The 22249-nt window shown below is 44.7% G+C and overlaps 3 non-coding genes across 3 annotated transcripts; all 3 read left to right on the top strand.

The window, feature by feature from the left end:
- The first annotated feature begins 4691 nt into the window (after positions 1-4691).
- trnar-ucu (transfer RNA arginine (anticodon UCU)) lies at positions 4692-4764 on the top strand. Its single transcript has one exon. It is a non-coding gene; the product is annotated as a tRNA-Arg (tRNA).
- A 2436-nt stretch (positions 4765-7200) lies between these two features.
- trnat-cgu (transfer RNA threonine (anticodon CGU)) lies at positions 7201-7272 on the top strand. Its single transcript has one exon. It is a non-coding gene; the product is annotated as a tRNA-Thr (tRNA).
- Positions 7273-18087: 10815 nt separating this feature from the next.
- On the top strand, positions 18088-18161 carry trnan-guu (transfer RNA asparagine (anticodon GUU)). Its single transcript has one exon. It is a non-coding gene; the product is annotated as a tRNA-Asn (tRNA).
- The last annotated feature ends 4088 nt before the right edge of the window (positions 18162-22249 follow it).

Raw genomic sequence — 22249 nt, 5'->3', positions numbered from 1 at the left:
AAAGTAGGAAGTACAGTAGGACAGCACAAAAAAAACAGACATTGTGTGGTACAGCACGGAGCTCAGTCAATTCAAACAAGTTCAGTTTCAAAAGAACTGCAACGGACATAAAAACTCCCTTGCTTTTAACAGAGTGTTTCATAATTGCCAACTACAAAATTTATTTAAACTGCGACACTTATCATTCAACTAGAGCTCGACTATCACAAGGATCCTCTAGAGCACAGCAAAGACTGTATTAAAAGAATCGCGTATCTCAAGAAATTAATAAGATATAATTATATTTGTGTAATTCGCATAATTATATAATGCCAGCAAACTCTTGTTTTTATGTCCACTATAACTACGCTGGGCAAACGTTCCGAGGTCAAATTCTTCCAGCAAGGGGGTACCTTTAAAGCGGAGACGACGGCACCAAAATTTTTTGGCGCGCCTTCTCTTTAAAGCCCTGGCCAAATATGAAGACAGTACGTACAGTTATAATTCAAACGGAATTAAAAACTATACATCCCAGTTACCATGGTGGTGCTTGTGATCATTGCGTTTGACCAACGAAACAGGGCGAAAAATCAGTCACATGACTTTGGGGCAGAGTTTCGAAATCTTAACCTATCAGCAACAAAGCGAAATTTACACGATAGGCTACCTCAAACTGTCAGTTACACGACTGTGTATGTCGACATTATGAAAAAAATGTTTCAGGCATTGATGTGAAGGACAAGAGAGCTTTCACTGGCCGATTATCATTATTATCATTATAATCATTATTATTAATAATGATATTAATTTAAGGGTCTAAATATCTAAACATATGTATCTGTATAGCAGGTAGTATCACTGTATTCCACTTTCTTTGGAAAAACAGATTCACAACGCAAAGCTGTATTGCTGTGTAAAAAAACCCGGTTTGTAATGAGCTGCTGAGCTAAGAATAGGAATGTTCCTGCTGGCAGAGGGGGTGGAAAGTGCCTGCGGTCATTTAATTAGTATTGCAATTCGCACTGATTCCCTTGCAAAGATATGGACTTAAGAATATTCGTGCCTGGTCAAAAAATGGCATTAAGCACTTAAAATTAATATGGTTAATAATAGTAAACTGTAACATGCTGTAACAAGATCGGCTAAACTGCGAAGAAAATGCTTTCAGAGAAAATGTTTCAGGTGTGAAGAACATAGATCTCCAATGCAATTTCAACCAAACCTGTTCCCACACACCCTGCCCCCACTACCATTAGAATATACACAAAGCACTCAAATCTTTCGAGCTAATGATCAGGTGACCCGAGAGAGAGCAAGAGAAACACCAAGGGGTGCAGAACCAGGGAACTATTTACATGGAAAACGGGCGATCTCCCCAGACTGTCTGCCCGTTTCACTGTTACCTGGATACCTCTTTATTTAACTCACTAACACTGATTTTTAGTTTAGAAGGATTCAAGTAGGGTTTTAGATGAAAGGCAGCGACCTTAATCTCTGACCAAGGTAAATGTTTCATTTTTTCAAAGAAATGTTTGTTAAAAAATAAAGTCATAGTTCCAAGGGATTCAATCACAGACCATGTGACATGGGAGTCAGGAAACTAACACACAGCACCACCGGATTTAATAACGCTATAAAAACACTATAAAATAATGTGACTCGGCACAAAACAAGTTTACAGCACAGTACAATAATAAATGCTGACCATGACTTCAGAAGCATAAATTGCCTTACACTCAATTTAAACACAAGCTGTCTTTAGCCCTCTAAGCTGGTTCATACAGAAATGTAGAGATCCAGGCTCAGAACACACAGCTTCATTAGCGAATACATATGCAGGACAACTAGAGAAGACGCTTTACAGAGGATGGATTTTTAGAAACATCCCATCAGTGACATCACTGAAGTCAACTCCTAGGTACTGTAACTGTCGTGTGGATAGTTTCACAAGAATCAGACAAAGGTTTAAGCATCGCTTGTTCTAGATAAAACTGCAAAAAAAAAACCAACAACCCATAATGTACTTCTTTGCGGCTCTGTTTGCCCAAATCATATATTCACAACGTGAAATCTAAAATCCGCAAAATCCGCAATATGGAAACAGAACCTGTGTAATTGTTGATAGATGATGTACTCGTAACATTTTTACAAGACGAACTACAACATTTAAAAAATGACTTGTATGTACTTGATATCTCTAATCAATGCACGGTGACATTGTTAAAAGCAGAGTCCCAGCACAAAATGAAACTAAAATGCATACCGTTTTGCGCTTCTTATTAGTTGCTCAAAAGTAATTTGACCGTATGAAATACATAATATAAACCTAGAAACATATACGTGAGCAGTATTTACGCACTGTAGTATCGGTGTTAAGACATACCTCTCAAATACTGTAAATCAAGTTAAAAATATCTCAAGACCGATTCTGGTCATAATGAAACCATGTTTCGTGAATGTTTTCTTTAAAGTACCGAGACCAGCCATGTACTGTATGTTTATGTTCCAAAATTAATATCGTTTATGGCCTTCACACGCGTTGCAGTATGCTCCTATTCTTTTTATGCTCAGCTACTAAGATTTCCCTTCAGTGGTAAAATTAGATATGAATATTCAATACTTAAACGGCCACAGTTAAGACATTAAATATACATATACATACTGTATACAGTACAGTTTTCATACTGTAATATGTTTACGTTCCTAAATCAATCTCTTTTATGAGCATGTGAAAGGCATGGTGAATCGGAGATTCTCAAAAATTACTGTACTTTGCATGATTGGAAACAAATGCGTGATTGCGAAATGCTGTGGTGTTACTTTTAACAAGACGGTCAATGAAAAAAAGAACGTTGACCAGGGCAATACTTTGAGTTTACACTTACAGCTTGTCCAAGGTCATTCATTATTAATACTATTAGTAATATCTTCTTTAAAGACTTTAATGGCCACAGCTCAAACATGAGAGGTTGAGCTTTATTAGCTCCACCTTGCCGAAATTCCGGATACTATTATTTTGCTTGTCATATTATAGGAGAATTTACGGTAACTCGTGGTATTTACCAGTAGCTTGCGGTAGACTGCGTACAGCGTACCGCAAAATAATGCAGTATCCCCCGCGCATTTTGAATGGCTGCATCTGTACATGCGAAGCATGCGCTCTACCACTGAGCTACATCCCCGATGGAAAAGGTAATGGAACAGACTTGTCCAGATGCTCACTGATCACAATCCACCACTCACGAAGAATGCCTGCAGTTTCCCACTTTCGCGTTTCCTCTACTACAGAGTAAATTCATGGGAATGAAGAAATAAGGAAGGAAAAATAATCGCATTAAAGCTTCAAGAGACTGGGAACAAATTAATCTATTATTTTTGTATCCAGTCACACGTGCGACGGTGGTTAATTCCCAGAAGTGCTTTTTTTCTACCTCCTTACTCGACTGTCTTTCAATTCTGTTTTATTTGAAAGCTTTTTGCATCTTTTAAGTGCTCTTGATTAAACTATGCATAGAAAAACAGCACTACGGATGATTTTCATGGACCGATGCACACTTGTTCTGTACAACTCAAGTGATAAAGCCCTGTCTGCAAGTAATGTAGAAGAAAATAAAAGGGTGAAACAATGCCCCAGCCACAGGAATGGTAACGGGAAGGATCGTGTTCTTATTTGATAAGTCCTTTTGAGATGTCTTGTCAATGCACACAGGCGTTAGAGCTGAATAATTTACTTTTAGTGGTGTTTTTAAACAAAGATGGAACATGTTATTTCTATACCAGGAAGAAAGGAGCAGACTTTAACTTTAAGAGGCAAAAACGACACCTTATCAAAGCTAATATTAATTAAAATGACATCACAACAAAAGTGGAGCCTTGAGTGAATAAAATTAGTTTTCATTAGTTGTGTCTCCATAACTTTGTAGGTGAGAGAGAGGATTGTGATAATTTGCAGGTGCTTCTCGGAAGTGCGTTGGTGGTACAGGCGCCTTCCAAATAATTGAGTCGGGTTTGAATCCCAGCCAGTACAAACCCAAATCTTTTCAAGATAATTTGTGGTCCGCTAACACATCTTTTGAAACACTACAACAGGTAACACCCCGTGTGAAACATCATGAACATCTGTTAAAGCCTGAGTTTTACATACTCTAACGTAAATAAACGTTAGTGTCTTCCGGTGTGTGAGCCAATTTCTCCAAAAAAATATTTGTTAGTCTGCCGGGAGGCTGTGCAAGGTGTTATAAAATAGAATTTCCAAAAGACAGGCTCCCTAAGCTTAACATCAAGGCAGAAAAAATGCTGTTTTCTCTACAGAAATGCTCTTTACATTTCAGCAATGTTGCAACTCCCTTTATAAACGTATACAACCAAGGCATTGAAAGTTTTTTTTTTAATTATTGTTCCAAAAAATGTTCCATTTGTTTTCTTTTTAATGTTGTTGATTAAAAGATTTTATTAAATGTGAAAAAAATCTGAATGTGAAAAAAGGTCAAAATGCTATTGAAAAAAATCAGTAATGTGAGGAAAGATGGATTGTGGGAGCCCCTTAACTACCCATGTCATGCTGTATTTCTCACTCATTCTACTGGGAGTGGTGCCGTCGCTTCATGATAAAGTCTGTCAGTGGTCATTCCAGACGGGTCAGGTATGACTGCTCTTCGGCACAAGAGACACGTGACTTCCGAGGATCCCGACAGTGTCGGCGTCTTTTCAGAGCCCGGATAGCTCAGTCAGTAGAGCATCAGACTTCTAATCTGAGGGCCCAGGGTTCAAGTCCCTGTTCGGGCGGCTGTGCCGTTTTTAATTCTATTGTGAATGTCATTCTGAATAGTCTTTTATCTTTCACTCTTCTAGCTTTACTGTGGTTATTTTAAATGTCCATTACTTGTATTTACAGTAGTGTATTTAGTGTTTCATTTCACAAACCGAAAATGTTCAAGTAGATCTTGTCACTCTACTCCACGTAATCATCTAAATTAAATCACAGTAGAGCACAGAACACGCAGTGAGGAACTCACACAGTGAGTACTCTTGAATACGACAAGAGGAAAGGCACACTGCACATCTGCAGAACATCACGTCCGAGTTTACAGTGACAGCAGAGGTTGGAAGCGACGTAGTGTTTTAATACTCGCTCGCTGAACGATCTCTCAAGAAACCTCGGTGGAGATTTAACGGGTGTCTAATAATCACGTTCAAAAAGATGACGATAAGTTTTTTTTTTAACTAGGTAGCCTTAATGGCAACACGGTGTGAGTAGATCTTAAAGCAGCTGCAGACAGAATACCCGTAATGGCAACACACTGCTTTGAGTTCGGCTTTTCTTATTTCTTCTGCAGAACCAGTGGTATCGGAATATACTGATCCGCATAAGAAGCGCTTTCGGTTTCTGATCATTTTTAATGAGCGCTGCTCTAAGTACCACAGGCAAGATGGCTGGTGGTCTAAGGCGTTGCGTTCAGGTCGCAGTTAACCCTGGAGACGTTTGTTAAAATCTCACTTCTAATAAAGAGGTCTTTCTCGTTAGAGTAGAAACGATAGAAGCCTTAAGCTGGAAAAAAAATCACAACATCTCGCATTTCACGTGTTTAATGTTAACTGTCTCAGTGGTTGCCTCGGTGATTGATGGCTCTTCTCCCTCGCAGGGTGACGGCAAACTTCTTCAGAGAGGGAGTCTCCCACGCACGGCTTTTCTTTATCAAGAGCTGAGACAACAGAAACAGACTTCCAACTGACATGAATTACTTCTTGAGCGTTTATGACCGTCTTTAAAAGCTGAGAGCAGGTGAAAAAGTATTTGGAAATGAGGAAATGACTGCTGACAGTAAACCGAGCTGATGCTCAGCTGCAGACAAGCGCTCCTCGTTAGTATAGTGCTGAGTACCCCCGCTTGTTGCGCGGGAGACTGGGGTACGTTTCTGTGACAGGGCACTGGTTTAATTTTTTAACAACCTGAGTTCACTTAAAAAGTGTGTACTGTGTACTACGTTTCGGACTAGTTACTGCGGTAAAATATGGAGATCATCTCCAGCTTTGAGCTCAACTGCAACAAGAAGTCATGCTAAATGTAGTATAGTGAGTAGACATCGCGAGACAACAGAACGAGAGAGTAGAAGGCGGGAATATATGGTGTAAGGGCGTGATCTGTGTAGTTAACAAAATAGTTAAAATAATATAAAAACATCTCTTTATTAAGATACACAACATTTATGGCGACGAGAGATGAGTGCTTGACGGACTCAAAGCGAGCAGAACACTGCAGATTTTAGTTCTCTTGCTGGTAGAAACGAACGTCTGAATTTTCGGACTTTTCGTTTAGCTTGCGCATTGGAAGATATGGCCGCCGCGCCGAGAAGCTTTGCTTATGCCCGGCTTTTTCCACCGCTTCTACTGAACCTCGGAGCTCCGGATTTGTATACGGAATACAAGATATGGATGGAGTCGTACAGATTTTTTTTAAATAGCCGGTGGATCTACAGAAGCTGAGGATGCCGTGAGACGTGCTACATTACTGCACTGTATCGGGGCTTCCGTGCAGCGGATTTTTGCCAACCTCCCTGGAGAAAAAGACTGTAGCTGCCTTAGACGCTTCCTTTACACCGCGGAGAAATGTGGTTTTGGAACGGCATAAATTTAGGCAGAGAACTTAGTCTCAGGACGAATCTGTTGATGCTTTTGTGACTGCGCTAAGAGAACTGGCTAAATTTGTGACTTTGGAGTATTGGAAACTGACATGTTAAGAGATCAACTTGTGGAAAAATGTGCACATAAGAGACTATAAATTGCTGCAGGAGGAAGGGCTGACTTTAAAAAGAGCTCTTACAGTCGCTAGAATTCATGAAGCAGCTCAAGCAGAATCAAGAATGCTTTCTGACCACAGTGACAAAGTGACACTGAACGGGGCACTCGCTCAAACTTTACAAACAAAAGCCGAGCAGCAGGACACAGTCATGCTAGAGAAATAGAAGAACAGGGGACGGCTGACATTACATGTTACAGGTGCGGACTAACAACGCACAAAGCAGATGAATGCGGATCGTGAACAGCAAAATGTCTACACTGCAAGAAAACAGGACATTGTGCACATGTCTGCAGAACATCACGTCCAAGTTTAAGGACAAGTATCCTTTTTATTGTTGTTGCTGCCTCCGGTTTACATTTGGCGATGTAAACCAGATTCAGAAAAAAATAATTTGAACAACCTTATTCCCATGCTTACTCGAAGGCGCGGTGGCCAAGTGGTAAGGCGTCGGTCTCGTAAACCAAAGAGCGTGGGTTCAAACCCCACCCGTGCCTGTTTCATTTGTCACCGCTTTTCTTTAGTTTCAAAGTCTTAAAAAAACTCGCAATGTAGGGATCTCAATAGTAAGAGAACATAACTTTCGCCAGTGATTAGTATTCTTGCATATCCTGCCTTGTTTTTTAGTCGACAAAGCTTGTTTCTCTTCACACCCATCTTCTGAATGATCGCCTCAGCATTGGGAAGGAACGTGCGCTTTGTACAGCCCCCGACTCCATGGTCTGATCACAAACAGATCAGGTGAGCTGTCAGTCCAGGTTGGAAGGAACGTTCGAAAGCACTAAAAATCTGACTTAGAAACGAGAAGACCGTGTTTTTTTAAACGAGTAAACGATAAAATAATATACTGCCTGCAAGACTATGTCAAGTTCAAGTTCAAGTTTAAAGTTCAAGTTCAAGTTTATTTTCATTATACTCATACACAGGTATATGGTATAACGAAATGCTATTTAGCAAGCTCTCGGACATAAGTAGTACAAAGAAGAAAACACAACAACAATACAATTGTATAACAAAAGAAAGACAGAGACAACAGCCGATGTGCAAAAAACAACAGGCAGCGTGCAAAACAACAAAAAGGTAACAGGTTATGTGCAAAAACATGCATCAAAAGAATGAAATAAAGGGATAGAAATGATGGGGAGTGAGCTTTTGACATGTATGGTAGAGGTAGATTTTCAATGTGTGTTTGGGTTTTTGGTAAGAAAGAAGGCACCGTGAGGTTCAGATCATAGGTGAGAAGTGAGGAGAGAGTGAGAGAGGCTGGGAGTTTAATAGTTTGATAGTGCGGGGTAAAAACTGTTTCTGAGTCTGGTAGTCCGGACCCGAATGCTCTGGTACCGTTTTCCATGTCATGCTAAACGCCACAAATTGTGTTTGTCCAGTCGTATCAATCATCCTAAAGTTACAGAAAATTGGATGCGACTGGTGCCATCAGCACACATTTTTTCAGGATAGTCGAGCAGTTTAAAACAGCAAATTCACAGCTTCGTGTCTTTTAAGCTTTGTGTTTCACTCTCCAAATAGAGGCAGGGGTTCAAATCCCACTCCCGACAGTCAGGCGTTTTACCCTGTCTTTTTTGCCTGCTTTTACACTGTTTCAGTCTTGTTGTGCTCGCTGACAATCACAGTACGAGGAAAACGGAGAAACTGCTTAGCAAAAACATAACGGACAGAAAAAAGCTTCATAAACATGTGAATGTGATTAGCAGCAGTAAGGTATGCATTCAAATGTTTAAGGCTGATTTATAACAGCAGCAGAAGAAAGTTGCAGCACAATGCAATTTGTGAGAATTCATGGGTTTTTATGCTGCTTGGACTTCTTTCAAGCCTATGAGGTGACCCCCGTTTTATTTTCATTTTCAAACTTCAGAACCGAATAACAAAAAGGTTTCATGTGTGACAGCATTCCGTTGCAAATACCGTTTCCACGATGTATTCAGCGACGGGAATGAAATATTTTAGTGCTGGCTCAAATGCGAGGAATTTCAGAAAAACCTGGAAAAGCAACGCTTGCAGTAAATGACATATCTAAAGCGTGTAGTCAGCATGAACAGAACAACGCAATGCTCTGTAAAAACGATCTGAAGCCGCAATTACTCTTTTATCTCAGGTAGTTCATTCCGATACGATGTTTCCGCAGACTAAATGAAATGCCGAACTCCAAACATGTTGTTGCCATTATTGTACTCCTGCTGAAAGAAGAAAGAAAGAAAGGTGTCCTAAATGAACTTTGTCGCCCGTGGGAGATGTCAAGTGCATTGGACATGAAAAGTTCCCGATAAAACCCATTTCTGTACGTTTCTCTTAGTGTCGGGGCTCCTATTGAATGTAAAGGAGGCAACATGCTCAGCCAGCCGACTCAGCGCTAACCTAACGCAGGTGTCTCAGAGCGGAATTATTCAGAACAGGAGCCTCTACTTCTTTGTATACTGAGCTTTCGGGTGAACGTCAAAGTGAAAGACAAATTCGCAATTTTCACTTTTTGATTAAGGAACAAGAAAACACCATCCTTCAAACTGGATTCAGACCAGGGACATAAGACATACTCGCTGTTTTTTCTACAGTTTTAAGAGCTAGCAACTGAGCTATCGAGAGGTCTAAAATAAACGTTTTGTCACACGCGTAGCCCAATGTAGTGTAGTGTTCCTCTTTATTTAAATCCCAGTTTGACATCAAAATACTCACTCCCCATAGTCTCGTTTAGTAGAAGAAATGCAGGCTTCTACTCTATTAACGTCAAGAGTTCTTCTAAAACATTTGAAGGGATATCAGTGCAGGCGGAAATTGACTCTTTTTCTTTATGATTTGGTCATATGATTTTTCTTCATATGATTTGGTTTTGATTTTGAATCGTTATATTATTAAGTTTGTGCTTTCTCTGTTTTTATCGTATTGTGAACTTATTTTTTAAACAAATGCTTACAAAGGCAAACAGGGCACACAGTACAAGCTAAATACCCCAGACTGCGTGTAAAGTCCTCCTTGAGGTATGCTTTCAAAATAGCTGCACCAGGCACTTGGACACAGATAAACACAGGGATTTAAAATTCAGGAATATGAATGGTCAATTGCATACAGTTGGGTTTTTTTCGTTTTGTATTTAGCGATTTGTGTATAAATCTTTTAACAATTCATTAAAATGCTAACAATATGTAAAATAAAAACAACAGCAACGTTAAATGCCAGGGAGACGGGCAGTTTTTTTTTACAATCAGATTCCAATCTCTAATGCTGTGTTTGAGAGCTGTGTGTGAGGGCTTACTGTACATAACTTTCCTTTTCTCACATTTTCTGAAAACTATTCCAAAGGGGCACCTGTCACGGACGTCCAAAGGGACTAGCCATGGGGAGTAGGAGAGCGGAAAAAGACCCATATGCGTAGCGGCGAGACGGGAAAAAGGCCCGGGCTCATTAGTGCAAAGAGTTCAGGAATGCCGTAAAGAAACCTATGCCTTCTCGGCCTTTTGGCTAAGATCAAGTTCAAGTGGCATGCCCGCAGTTCTTGTCTTTCCAAAGGTCTAGAAGGCGATCGAAGATTCTGAAGAGTGCTTGAGCTGGTATCGCTCTAGGTTGAGCCTAGGGGGTTAAGGCCAAGCAGCAGCTGAGCTGGGTGGAATCCGGCATCAACGTTCTCTCTCTCTGCTCTCTCCTCTCCTCTCCCCTCCCCCTTTCTCTTGCTCCGCCTCCTTGGCCTCTTGCCTGGAAGTGGGTACACGTGGCCTGCCCGCGGTGCTTGCTTTCTTCCTCGAGACTCGGAAGCGCTATCCGCTCCCTCTCTCTCTCGCTCTCTCTCTCTCCCTCTCTCTCTGCCTCTCTCTCTGCCTCTCTCTCTGCCTCCTTGGCCTCTTGGCTGGGAGTAGGTACACGTGGCCTGCCCGCGGTGCTTGCTTTCCACCTCGAGGCTCGGAAGCGCTATCCGCTCCCTCTCTCTCTCGCTCTCTCTCTCTCTGCCTCCTTGGCCTCTTGGCTGGGAGCAGGTACACGTGGCCTGCCCGCGGTGCTTGCTTTCCACCTCGAGGCTCGGAAGCGCTATCCGCTCCCTCTCTCTCTCGCTCTCTCTCTCTCTGCCTCCTTGGCCTCTTGGCTGGGAGCAGGTACACGTGGCCTGCCCGCGGTGCTTGCTTTCTTCCTTGAGACCCGGAAGCACTTTCCGCTCTCCTCTCTCTCTCTCCTCCTGCGCCTGCACCTAGCTGGGCTTTGCCCACAAGGACAAAGGCCAGGGCTCCCTCGCTGCTCCCTTTGCTCTCTCTCTTTCCCTCCTTTTTTTTTTCTCCCTCAAAGATGGCAGACAAGAGGACATTGATCCGGTTCCACTGGACAAAGAAGACGGAGCCGATGCCGACTGCAAAGGCCTTCTTTATGACCTTCCTGCGAGGAATCTTGCAGTTGGTGGCCGGAGATCTCTACTGCCTCCAGGACAACAAGGCAGAGAGATACATGGAGGCCTAAATGGCTACGGATGCATCGTACGAAAAGGCAACGAGACTGATCAGGGAGAAAGGTAAGCACCCTGGTTTCTCTGATTACAGGCCGGAGCCGATGAGGAAGACGAATCAGAGGACCATCACGGTTTGCACATACAATCCCTACGTACCAGCGGAACGGGTAACAGCGTACCTAGGGAGGTATGTAACCGTGGTGGGAAAACCGACAGAGATCAGGGACAAAGGCGTCTGGTACGGCAAACGCCAGTACCGAGTCCTCCTGAAGGAGGACCCAGAGGGCGTTGACGGTTTCCAGCACCCCCCGGCTCGCTTCAACATCGGAGCCGACAGGGGGTACCTCTACTACCCCAAGATGCCGGATTTTTGCAGCAAGTGCAGACAGTCCGGCCACAAGACAAACACATGTGACATCGTCAGATGTCACAACTGCAATGAGGACGGGCACCTGGCAAAAACCTGCCGGGCAGCCAAAAAGTGCGACGGATGCGGCGCCGAGGGACACCTCCTTCGCCAATGTAAGGTAAGCAAACCTTCGTTTGCGCAGGTGGTGGAAGCCGGCAGGCAGAAACCGGTCTCCAGACAAAGGGAGAGGGCTGAGAACAAAGAACCCGCACCTCCCCCGCTGAGAACCGAAACTGCCGAGGCCACACCCCCAGCCGCATCGGTGCCACAAGATGGCCGCCAGGAAGAGGGACAAGACGGCCGACCGGAGTAAGGGTCCTGGATAACTCCCAGCAAAAAGGGAAAGCGATAGCGGGAGAAGAGACCCAGGGTGGACCCACTTTCGGAAGGACAGAAAAAAAGAGTGGTAAGGGAAAACCGTTTCCTCGTCCTAGAGGAAACGGAACTTTCTTCCCTCGAGGCCCAGGAACAACCGGAGGAGGCTCCCCAGGAAACGGAACCCCCCTCCCCCGAGTCCCACGGACAAAAGGAGGAGGCAGCCCAGGAAGAGGTAACCCCCTCCCCCGAGGCCCAGGGACAACAGGAAGAGGCATCACAGGAAGTTGGAACCCCCTCCCCCGAGGCCCAGGAACAACAGGAAGAGGCAGCCCAGAAATTGGAGCCCCCTTCCCCCGAGGCCCAGGAGAAACTTGAGGCCCCCGAAACTCCCGGAGAAAGGGAAGAAAGGAGCCTTCCCGAAGCGGTGGCGGAGAGTATCCTCGAGGACGACGAGGATTATTTCGAAGCCGGCCTGGAGCCCGGACTGATGGTAGGGCTGGACCTGTCCAGCATGTTTACATTTCAGTCCCCAGCGAAACCTGGAGGGAGCCCAGCATATTCCCCCCAGGACCCGAACGAGAGGAGTTACATCTAGGCTAAACAGTGCCCAGATGTAGACTCCCAAGTTTCAACTGTAAGTACAGAGAGGAGGTTTAACTTTCACTAGTTTAACCATGACTGTGAAACTAACCTTCCTAACAACTAACGTGAGAGGGCTGAGAGACCCCGTGAAAAGACGGGGAGTCTTTCATGATCTGGCCTCAAAGTCTTTCTCAGTTTGTTTCTTACAGGAGGTCCACCTGAAGGATGAAAGCGACAAGCTGACATTCACCAGGGAATGGACGAAGGGAGAATCATGCTGGAGCGTAGGAGGGGTCCACTCTTCCGGAGTGGGAATTCTCCTCGGAAACCCAGAGATGACGCTGGTTTCCTCCTTCTCGGTGGTGCAGGGCCAGATCCTGGTCGCAGACATCGACTGGAGGGGGCAGAAGTTGAGAGCAATTAACGTCTATGCTCCAACAGAACCCTCTATCCTGAAGGAAGTGTTTGCTGACCTGGCCAGCTGCTGCACCACCAACAGACAGATGGTGCTCGGCGGGGACTTCAACGTCGACCGGGAGAAGGGGAGCGACGCTAGCTCGGCAGAGCTGGAGTCGCTACTCAAGCAGTTCTCCCTGGTAGACGGCTTCAGACGGTGCCGCCCTAACGACGCCGGAACGACCTGGAAAAACTCCCTGGGAGTGTGCACCCGCCTGGACTACATCTTCCTGCACACGACCTGCTCCCTGGAATCGGCGACGGTGTCCCCGGCGTGGTATTCCGACCACGGTCGCTTGACGGTGGTGGCTAACACCAGCCTGCCGGCATTCGGTCGTGGGTACTGGAAGCTGAACTGGGAGATACTGGAGGAAGACGACTTCAGGGCACTGTTCCGGAAAGACTACGCGAGCTGGGTTGATCTGAGAGACGGCTACAGCTCCGTGGTGGAATGGTGGGAGTCGGTGAAGGACGGGACCCGAACCCTGGCGCAGACGTACTGCAGACGGAAGGCGGCCAGGGAGAGGACTGAAGCTGCACGTCTCCAGAGGCAACTCGAGGAGGAGTACAGCTCGGCTAACGGGGGAGGAGCCTTCAATTCAGCCCGGGCACGGGACCTGAAGGAGAGGCTCCGCAAACTGCACACCGAGAAAGCCAAGGCTTTCCTGGTCAAGGCACAAAGGGAGCATTATGAAAATAATGAAACCTGTTCCTCCTATTTCTTCAACCAGGTCCGGGGAGCCCAGAAAAAGAGGGTGATCCACAGCCTGAGACGGGGAGATGGAGAGGAAGTGCTGGACGAGAGCGACAAAGTAGAAGCAGCCACCGCTTTCTACACGGAGCTCTTTTCAGAAAAGCAGACGGAGGTGGAGGCAGGCGATGCTTTTCTGGAGGGGCTGAAGGCACGAGTACCGGAGAAGGTGAGGGAGGACTTGGAGGGTCCGATAACGGCCGAGGAGCTGAAGGCGGCGTGCTTGTCCATGGAGAATGGCAAGGTGCCGGGGCCGGACGGACTCCCCAAGGAATTCTACACCTGCTTCTGGGACACCCTGGCGGCAGATCTGGTGGAAGTGGTGCAGGAGATCTTCCGCCGGGGGAAACTCGGAGACACCATGAGGGAGGGCATCATCTCCCTGCTCTTCAAGGGAGGAGACGCCGCCGACCTCAAAAACTGGAGGCCGATCACGATGCTCTGCGTGGACGTAAAGATCCTGTCCAAGCTCCTGACCGGCAGACTGAGAACCACCCTCCCCCACATCATCCACAGCGACCAGACGTGTGGAGGGGCGATCCGTCAGCTGGAACCTCCAGCTGACCAGAGACGCCATCGCCTGGGCCGAGGACCGGAACGTGCCCATGATGGTGGTCAGCCTGGACCAGGAGAAAGCCTTCGACAGAGTGAACCACAGCTATCTGTTCAGGGTGCTGGAACGCTTCGGTTTCGGAGAGAGTTTCAGCCGCTGGATTCAGATTCTGTACTCTGACGTGGGCAGCAGAGTGAACATGAACGGAATCCTGGGGGATTTCATTCCCCAGGAATCCAGAGTACGACAGGGCTGCCCCCTTTCACCCCTTCTCTATGTTCTCTTCACAGAGCCCTTAGCAGAGGCGGTGAAACGGGACCCCATCATCGACGGCCTGGAGATACCGGGAGGCGCGGGGGAAACCCTGAAGATCTCCCAGTACGCCGACGACACAACGCTGTTCCTGATGTCAGACAGGGGGTTGAGGAGGGCCCTGCAGGTCATGGAGCAATACTCCAGAGCCTCGGTGTCGAAGCTCTACCGCCGAAAGAGCAAACTGAAGTTCTTCGGGCCCTGGAAGCACAGGACGATGGCGCTGGAGGGTCTCGAGCTCTGCACGGAGCCCCTCAGAATACTGGGGGTTTCCTTCCAGAGCCGGGACAACGAGACCAACAACTGGACCGAGAGGATCTCCAGGGTGAACGCCAAGCTGGGTCTGTGGAAAACGCGGTCGCTGTCCTACACAGGGAAAGTGATGGTGTTGAAAGCAGACGTCCTGCCGGCTTTGGTTTACCTGGCGGTGGTGTACCCGCTGCCGGCTAGACTCAGACGAGCGCTGCAAGGGATGATCTTCGACTTCGTCTGGGGCGGCAGGTACGAGTACATCACGAGAAACCGGATGTGTCAGCCGGTCGAGGAAGGGGGTCGAGATGTCCCACATTTCCCCCTGAAACTCGACTGCATCTTTTACTGCAACCTCTGTCGGGTGCTGCGGGAGCCCATCGGCCACAAGTACCAGTACTTTGTCAGGCTGTGGCTCTCCATCCCGATGAGGCACTTGGTCCAGTGGTCAAACACTGGGCCCAAGGCAGAGAGGCGACCAAAGTTCTACACCCACGCTGTCAAGTGGAGCAGGAGGTATGAGGCCACGAGACGGCCAGAGCTCTGCACCAACCACAGAGCTCTGTACAAAGAGGTGAGGGGGCATCTGGTCGCCGACGAAAGGCTGCAAGTTCCCAGACAAGTCTGGGAAAGGACGCAGCCTAAAGAACTGGACAACGAACTGAAGGACCTCAACTGGATGGCCGTACACAAGAGACTGGCTACCAGAGAGGTCCTCTACAGACACTCGCTTACCAGGAACCCGCATTGCCCCCGGGACACGTGTTTCGTCGAGGAGACTCAGGAGCACGTGTTCTGGAGCTGGAGCTGCCCCTTCGCCAAGGCGGTGTGGGGCAGAATGGACATGTGTGAGATGTTTTCTTTTTGAGATGTGTTTTTTTCGGAATAAAGTATATTTTAAAAGAAAAAAAATATGCGAGCTTACTGCCTCCTACGGGCTCTGTATTTGTTAGCGATACAAGACCGGCCGTGGAGAAATGAAGTGAGGAGGGTGTGTACATTAAAAGGCTCATAGCGTCCCTGGAGGGGCTCAAACCACCACCCTTTTTGTTAGCAACTGAGCCACAAAGACGCATGTACAGCTTAATACTTCTCGGTCTCAGTGAAAGTGATACACTCCGTAAAATTTCCAGAGATTCATTTATTTTAAAAGGAAAATCACCAACAGCGGCCGAGATCTACTGGAGTTTTTTCATTCTATACTGCGATTTCTGAAGGGTACCCTGTGAAAATACGAGTTTTGACGAGAAGGGATGGACATATAAGGTCAAAAGGCTTGGGGAATTGAACTTTAAGGTGAAGACTGCGGGTTCAGTAGCAGCAGAACCTGATCAGTATCAGTTGACTCCGATATACTTTGAAAATGAACTTGGGGATTTAGAGTCAGACGTGCTACCGTTGCACCATGGGGTTCTTAATTTAAAAAAATAGAAAAAACAATCAGTGTTCCTGGATCTGTAATTGAGAACAACACCTACACAAGAGCTGCGCAGGAAGAATAAAATGTGGTCTGGGAAGAAAAGACTCTCTTCGGAAGAGCTGCGCTCTTCACAGATTTTTCTTTGTGAAGCTCATTTGTCTCCTTTGGGGAATTCAAAGGCACAGACACCTGTGACTTCATGGCCCAATGGTAGCGTGTCTGACGCCAGATCAGGAGGCTGTGTGTTCAAATCATGTCGAGGTCAGCTGTTACTTTTTCAGGTTCTGCTGGTCCTGAACACGGAATTCACACCATGCAGTTGAGTTCTATCTGTACACCACATAGATAATCTAAACAAAATAGAGCAGTACAGGACACGCAGTGTGGAGCTCACACAGGCTTACAGTCTCCAGCATTGGAGTGAAGGGGAAAAAAAGAACTTTGTTTTTTTTAAGTGAAAAGGCACAGTTCACATCTGCTTAACATCACGTCCAACTTTAGAGACAGCTACATCAGATAATGGAATCCCGGAAGTTTCAGATAACTTTTTTTAATACAGGTTCAAGCAAACCTGAAAGTTAATGTGTTTCCGGACACTTTTGTTTTATTAAAAAGTGTCTGAAGCCTGAAAATGTAATTTGAAAAAAAAAAACCCCTATTGGACATTAGCAGCTGCTTTTTGTAACGATTTGCTATTTCATGCTGGAAAACAAAGGAAACAGACCCAACGTTTGCTTTCAGGTGCGGTTCATTACATAATATACATTATTACTGAGGAGCTTGAAAAAAATTTACACGAGCCAGGTAGAAGTCGAACCTACAATCTTATGATCCGAAACCAGACGCGTTGTTTATTAAACCGCTGGCATTTCACATGACCTGAATTCCCCCATAGGATGCTCAGCGTCGCTACTAGTAATGCACCGCTCCGTCTAAAATTTCAAAGTGAGAAACGTGTTTTCTGATTTTTTATGAGTTTTAAAATATAATCTCTTTAAATCAGACAAGGGGTTTATGTTTCGCACTGAAATTCCGATTGACTGAGAATTCAAAGAAAGACTGTTTTCTTTCACAACACCGTATAATTATCACATCCACCAGACTCTCCAACCTCTCCAGACCTTGCTGGTTGAGCAATTGCTCCGATAAATTAGGTCACGTATCATGTTAAATCATTTCTTCTCAACACAACATTTCCTGGTGCACGTTTTCTCTATGAAAAAAAAGACATTTTTCCCTTGCATGATTTCTCGTTTTTTATCAAAGCGTACAGAAATAAAAAAGAAGAAGAAATAGTGTGGCAAAAGAACTCTGTCGCCCTTGGGAGATGTCAAACGCATTGGACATGGAAATGCCAGATAAAAGCCAGTTCTCTTCGTTTCTCAGTGTCGGGGCTGCTATGTAAAAGAGGCAATTTGCTCTGAGCTCAGGTTAAACGCTTACTGAACGCAGATGTCTCAGAGCGGTGTGTCCAAGCGGCTGTAAAAGGTGATGGGTGTCCTGTCACCGTAGCCTAGTTGGTTAAAGCGCTTCTCTATTAAACAAAAGAACCGAGATTCAAATCCCAGCCGTGTCTTTCTTCCTATCTTGTAGTACAGAACGTACCATTTCGGGCAATCACAAAGGGCTTGATTTCGTTAAATGCATGTGTTCATTTCCTTTCTGGAAAACTTGTTTTTGATGAAATTCACACAGCTTGCGAAAAATGAAATTCAATTATTGGTTAACAGTGCAGAAGAAATATTACCATATATTACCAAAATAAACGGTAAGAGATTTTGTTTTAACCGAAAACCTCTGATTCGAGAAAAGAACACACCAGTCTCTGTGGCGCAATCGGTTAGCGCGTTCGGCTGTTAACCGAAAGGTTGGTGGTTCGAGTCCACCCAGGGATGGGATTCTTTTGCGATGTAAACGTTTTCTTTAGTCGATTGGATTTTTCAGCGAAACCATAACCATTTTAATATTTGCAGGAAATGCGAGTGTGTAACACGTGTCAGGGTCACCGAGAAATGTCCAATAATGCCCAGCATTGCAACTCCCCAGAAAACCATATTCACCCAAAACAAATTATCGTCGAATCTTCATTTATACTCCAGTTGAATCCTCTGCTGAAATATTTTAAAAATACTGTGCAGGTTTGTTTGAGACTTGACAAGCATTGTTAAGATAGCACTGTGCAGTTGGATTTTGATATTTTGACATATTTACCTTAATTTTAAACATAAATACTATACAGTCTATTGTAATTTTCAAATATGTTAGCTGAGGATGCAAAGGGGTGAAAGGGAAAGGTCAGAGGGTATAGTAAAAACAAGGTTAGGATTGGTGGTAGGGGTGTTGATGGTTTTTCTCTGTAGAGGATGATTGAGTTTTTTATCCTTCTCTGAAGTGAGAAATTGGAAGAGTTGGGAGTTGAGGGATCTGATGAGGTTAGTTATAAAAGGAAGTTGATGTGGAGCTGTTAGCTGTAAAACTTCCTAACATCTTTGATGTTGTCATCAAAGATAAACTGCAGCACGCAAAGATAAAGAAAATTATCTTTGCTTACTGACCTGTCTTTCTCACACCTGAAGAAGGCTCCACAGCCAACATGTTATGTTTCCTTTCTTCTCTTTTCAGCATGGAATAATCCTTTACTTTTTCCTTTGCAGCCTACGCATGCTGACACAGCTACTCACCTGATATATAACATTCCTATAATCGCAACTATGAATGTCCACTGTGGGTATTTTTTCCATTATTATTTATTTTGGCATTGAAGCATATTTTATGTAATAGCGAAGTGTCATAATCACTGAAAAACATATTTTTTTCATTTAGAAAGAATTAAAAAAATATAAATCACTATGAATTACATTTAACCTGTTCTGATCTAGGTTTTCTATATACTTTAACATGCGATGTTCAGAATGTCACAACGCAGAAATGCAACAGAGAAGTTTTGTAATTACAAATCTTCTCTTACCTTAGTGTCAGAATACTAAGATGTTTTGGTAACGAGGAAGGAGGGAAAAAGTAATTCAGCAGAAGGGGTGCTATTTTATTGACTATAAATCCTCACATGGATTTGTGATTTGTGATTTGTAATTTTGTGTCTCTTACCAAAGTGTCAGAATACTAAGATGTTTTGGTAACGAGGAAGGAGGGAAAAAGTAAATCAGCAGAAAAGGTGCTATTTTGTTGACTATAAATCCTCACATGCCATGTTCAGAGGGTCATATTAAAAAAATGGTACAGTAAATTTTCTTATACTTCATGATTTTCATAATTTGTTACATTGTGTCTCACACCTTTGTGTCAGAATTCTGAGATGTTTTTTTCTAAACAGGGGCCATCGCAATACAACAGAAAGAGCAATTAGCTTTTCCCTATGAATTCTCTCATGCCATATTCAGAGGGTCATATTTTAAAAATGGTACAGCAACATTTCCTGAAGTTCAGGATTTTGAGAGTCTGTTACATTGTGTCTCACACCTCAGTGGCAGAATTGTGAGACGATTTTATAATCAGGAGGGAGGGTCATAGCAATAAGCAGAAAGTGTCATCACCCTTTGCTCATCCTCCGTTAACCATATATTCACATATGCCATGTTCTAAATGTCCCATTGTAAACTGCTATAATAACATTTCTTGCAAAATGCAAGATTTTGAGACTTCACGTTTTGCCTTTGTCTTATTTACTTGTTGTCTAACATGCCAGTTTGTGTTATTGTGAGTTTTGAAAATTGGTTTTCGATTTTCTGAAATGTGTTTCATACAAAAATGCAATTTGGATAATCATTACTTACATATTCCCCTTTACTGGGGATATGTGCAGTAATCAACTCGGATTAGTATTTTTAAAAATTACTATAGAGAGCCATCTACAGGCGAAAGGCGGCATAACATCACAGCAGCAGCATTTAAGGTGGAACAAAAAACGCGAATAAGAAGCTGGCGAATAAGCAGCCAACTTCAGCCTCGTTAATGCAATAGGATTGGGTGAGGTAGAAAAATATTTCTTCCTCTGAATCCTAACATTTTTGTAGGTGTTCTAGGACTTCTCGCCTCAGATAAAGCTGCCAATACATCACTTATTTCGACTCTATCAATATCAGCAGTGTTATCAGTACTGAGCCCTAAGTGTAGGTCCTGTCATCATATAAAAACTTGAATGTATCGACTGCATTCACCTGAAAAAATCTGATAAAATTGAAAAATACATCGGAAACAAATTTGCACTGTTTTTTTTTTCAGATCCAGAAGAGAATCATCATGAGACTCAAAACAGACCTTTTAGTAGTATAAAGCGACACCTTTCGTCAAACTTTTGACAGGTACCACGCCCCCTTTTCCAGCCAATGGTAGTCTGCGGTGGTTGGCTGTCCCGCCCCCTTGCCAGCCAATGGCTTGTTGTTATTTGTGCATGTCCCACCCCCTCAGGAGCCAATGGTGTGTCGTTGTTGGAACTCCCGCCTCCCCCCCAGCCGGTCGGTCCGGAGCCTCAGGGTCCCAAAGCCCCAAGGCAGTGCATCCCTCGCTTTAGGTGTGTGAAAGTGTGTATTGGTTTGTAAGGGGACCATGTCTGCCGTGGGGTTGAGTGCGCTCTATTATAACCCTAGGAAATCAGGTAGTTACGGCGGCGCAGGGAGTCTGGTGCGGGCCGCGAGATCCCGGGGTGTGAGCGGCGCTAGCCGTGGCCGGGTGGCCGAGTGGTTGTCCGGCCAGGCTGCTTATACGCTGCACAAGCTGAGTCTCAAAAGCAGCAGGGGTGCAAGCACACACACACACACTGACTGCGTAAAGTCTCACGGAAAGAATTCGCAGGACAAACACCATGTGAAATGTGAACCGCTTTATTTCAACAGGGGGTTTTCAAACACAGAAACAACGCAGCACACACGCGTTACTGGCTCCTGTTTGCATTCAACAATTAAATGTTGGTGCGGAAAATTAGTTCGGTACACGTAACCACCACCCCAACATTGCTGAGAAACTTTGCGGCATCTGAAAAAGCATTCATAAACCCCTTCCGCTCCCCGTGTCTAAAGCCATGCGAACCACACTGGGCGATCTGATCTAGCAGGGCAAAAAAATTTGCCTGCGTAATCAGCGGGATGGTGTTACCACAGGTTCTGAGCAAAAGACGCTGTATTTTGGAATACACACTGTAGAACCCCCCAGTGTTTTTTCTGTTTGGGAGTGTTAAAAAACCTTATTTTAAAACTGCTTAGCTTTTAAAGTTAAAAGCGACTGGTCTGTGCGTGGGTCTATAGGCCGTTAACCACGCCGCTTGACCCAGTAGCGCCACCACAGCCGTAAAGGAAACCGGTGTAACAACATGTCCGTGTAACTTGTTCCATTCACCTGCAGCCCTGTGTGTAAGGATGCGCCACATGTGTGGCGTTTTTATCATAGTTATCGTAGTTTTCTGATTTTGACAGTTTAGATTTCATTGATTGTTGTGTTGAAAAGTCTTTTATTTTTAACACCGTGTAGTTTTCTGATTTTGAGATGTGGAGCATTGGCGTGGTAATAAAAAGTCTTTTTTTTCACACAGCCGCTGTATCGACGAGCGGCGAAACAAATGTGGCGGAAACGTCGGACCCTAAGGTGGTGACTGCATCGGAGACGGCTGTTAAGACCCTGACCAAAGCCAGACGTGTCAAGCCTGCGGAGAGAAATCATAACGCCCCTAAAGACTTAGTGTTGGGTGATGTGCTAGATTCAGTGCGCGGTATTACACAGTCACTATCAACGGCAATCAGTAATGAGGTGGCCAAAAAACGAGCTTTAGAGCATCTAAGAGCGGTTTTAGCCGGTGTACAAACCTTGTTTCCAAAACAGATCCAGGTTTTCACCGCTAACCTCTTAGATATAATTTCTACAGAAGATGCAGCTCTAAGCTCAGGATTTCAGACCATGATGATGATATTTCATGCTTCATTGGTGCAAAACCCCGGTGATAAATGACTAAACATGCGGTCTAAAAAGTGTTTAA

This window comes from Lepisosteus oculatus, chromosome 14 (genome assembly GCF_040954835.1).
Source record: "Lepisosteus oculatus isolate fLepOcu1 chromosome 14, fLepOcu1.hap2, whole genome shotgun sequence".
Taxonomy (NCBI): Eukaryota; Metazoa; Chordata; class Actinopteri; order Semionotiformes; family Lepisosteidae; genus Lepisosteus; species Lepisosteus oculatus.
This window is presented reverse-complemented; position numbering and strand designations above follow the sequence as displayed.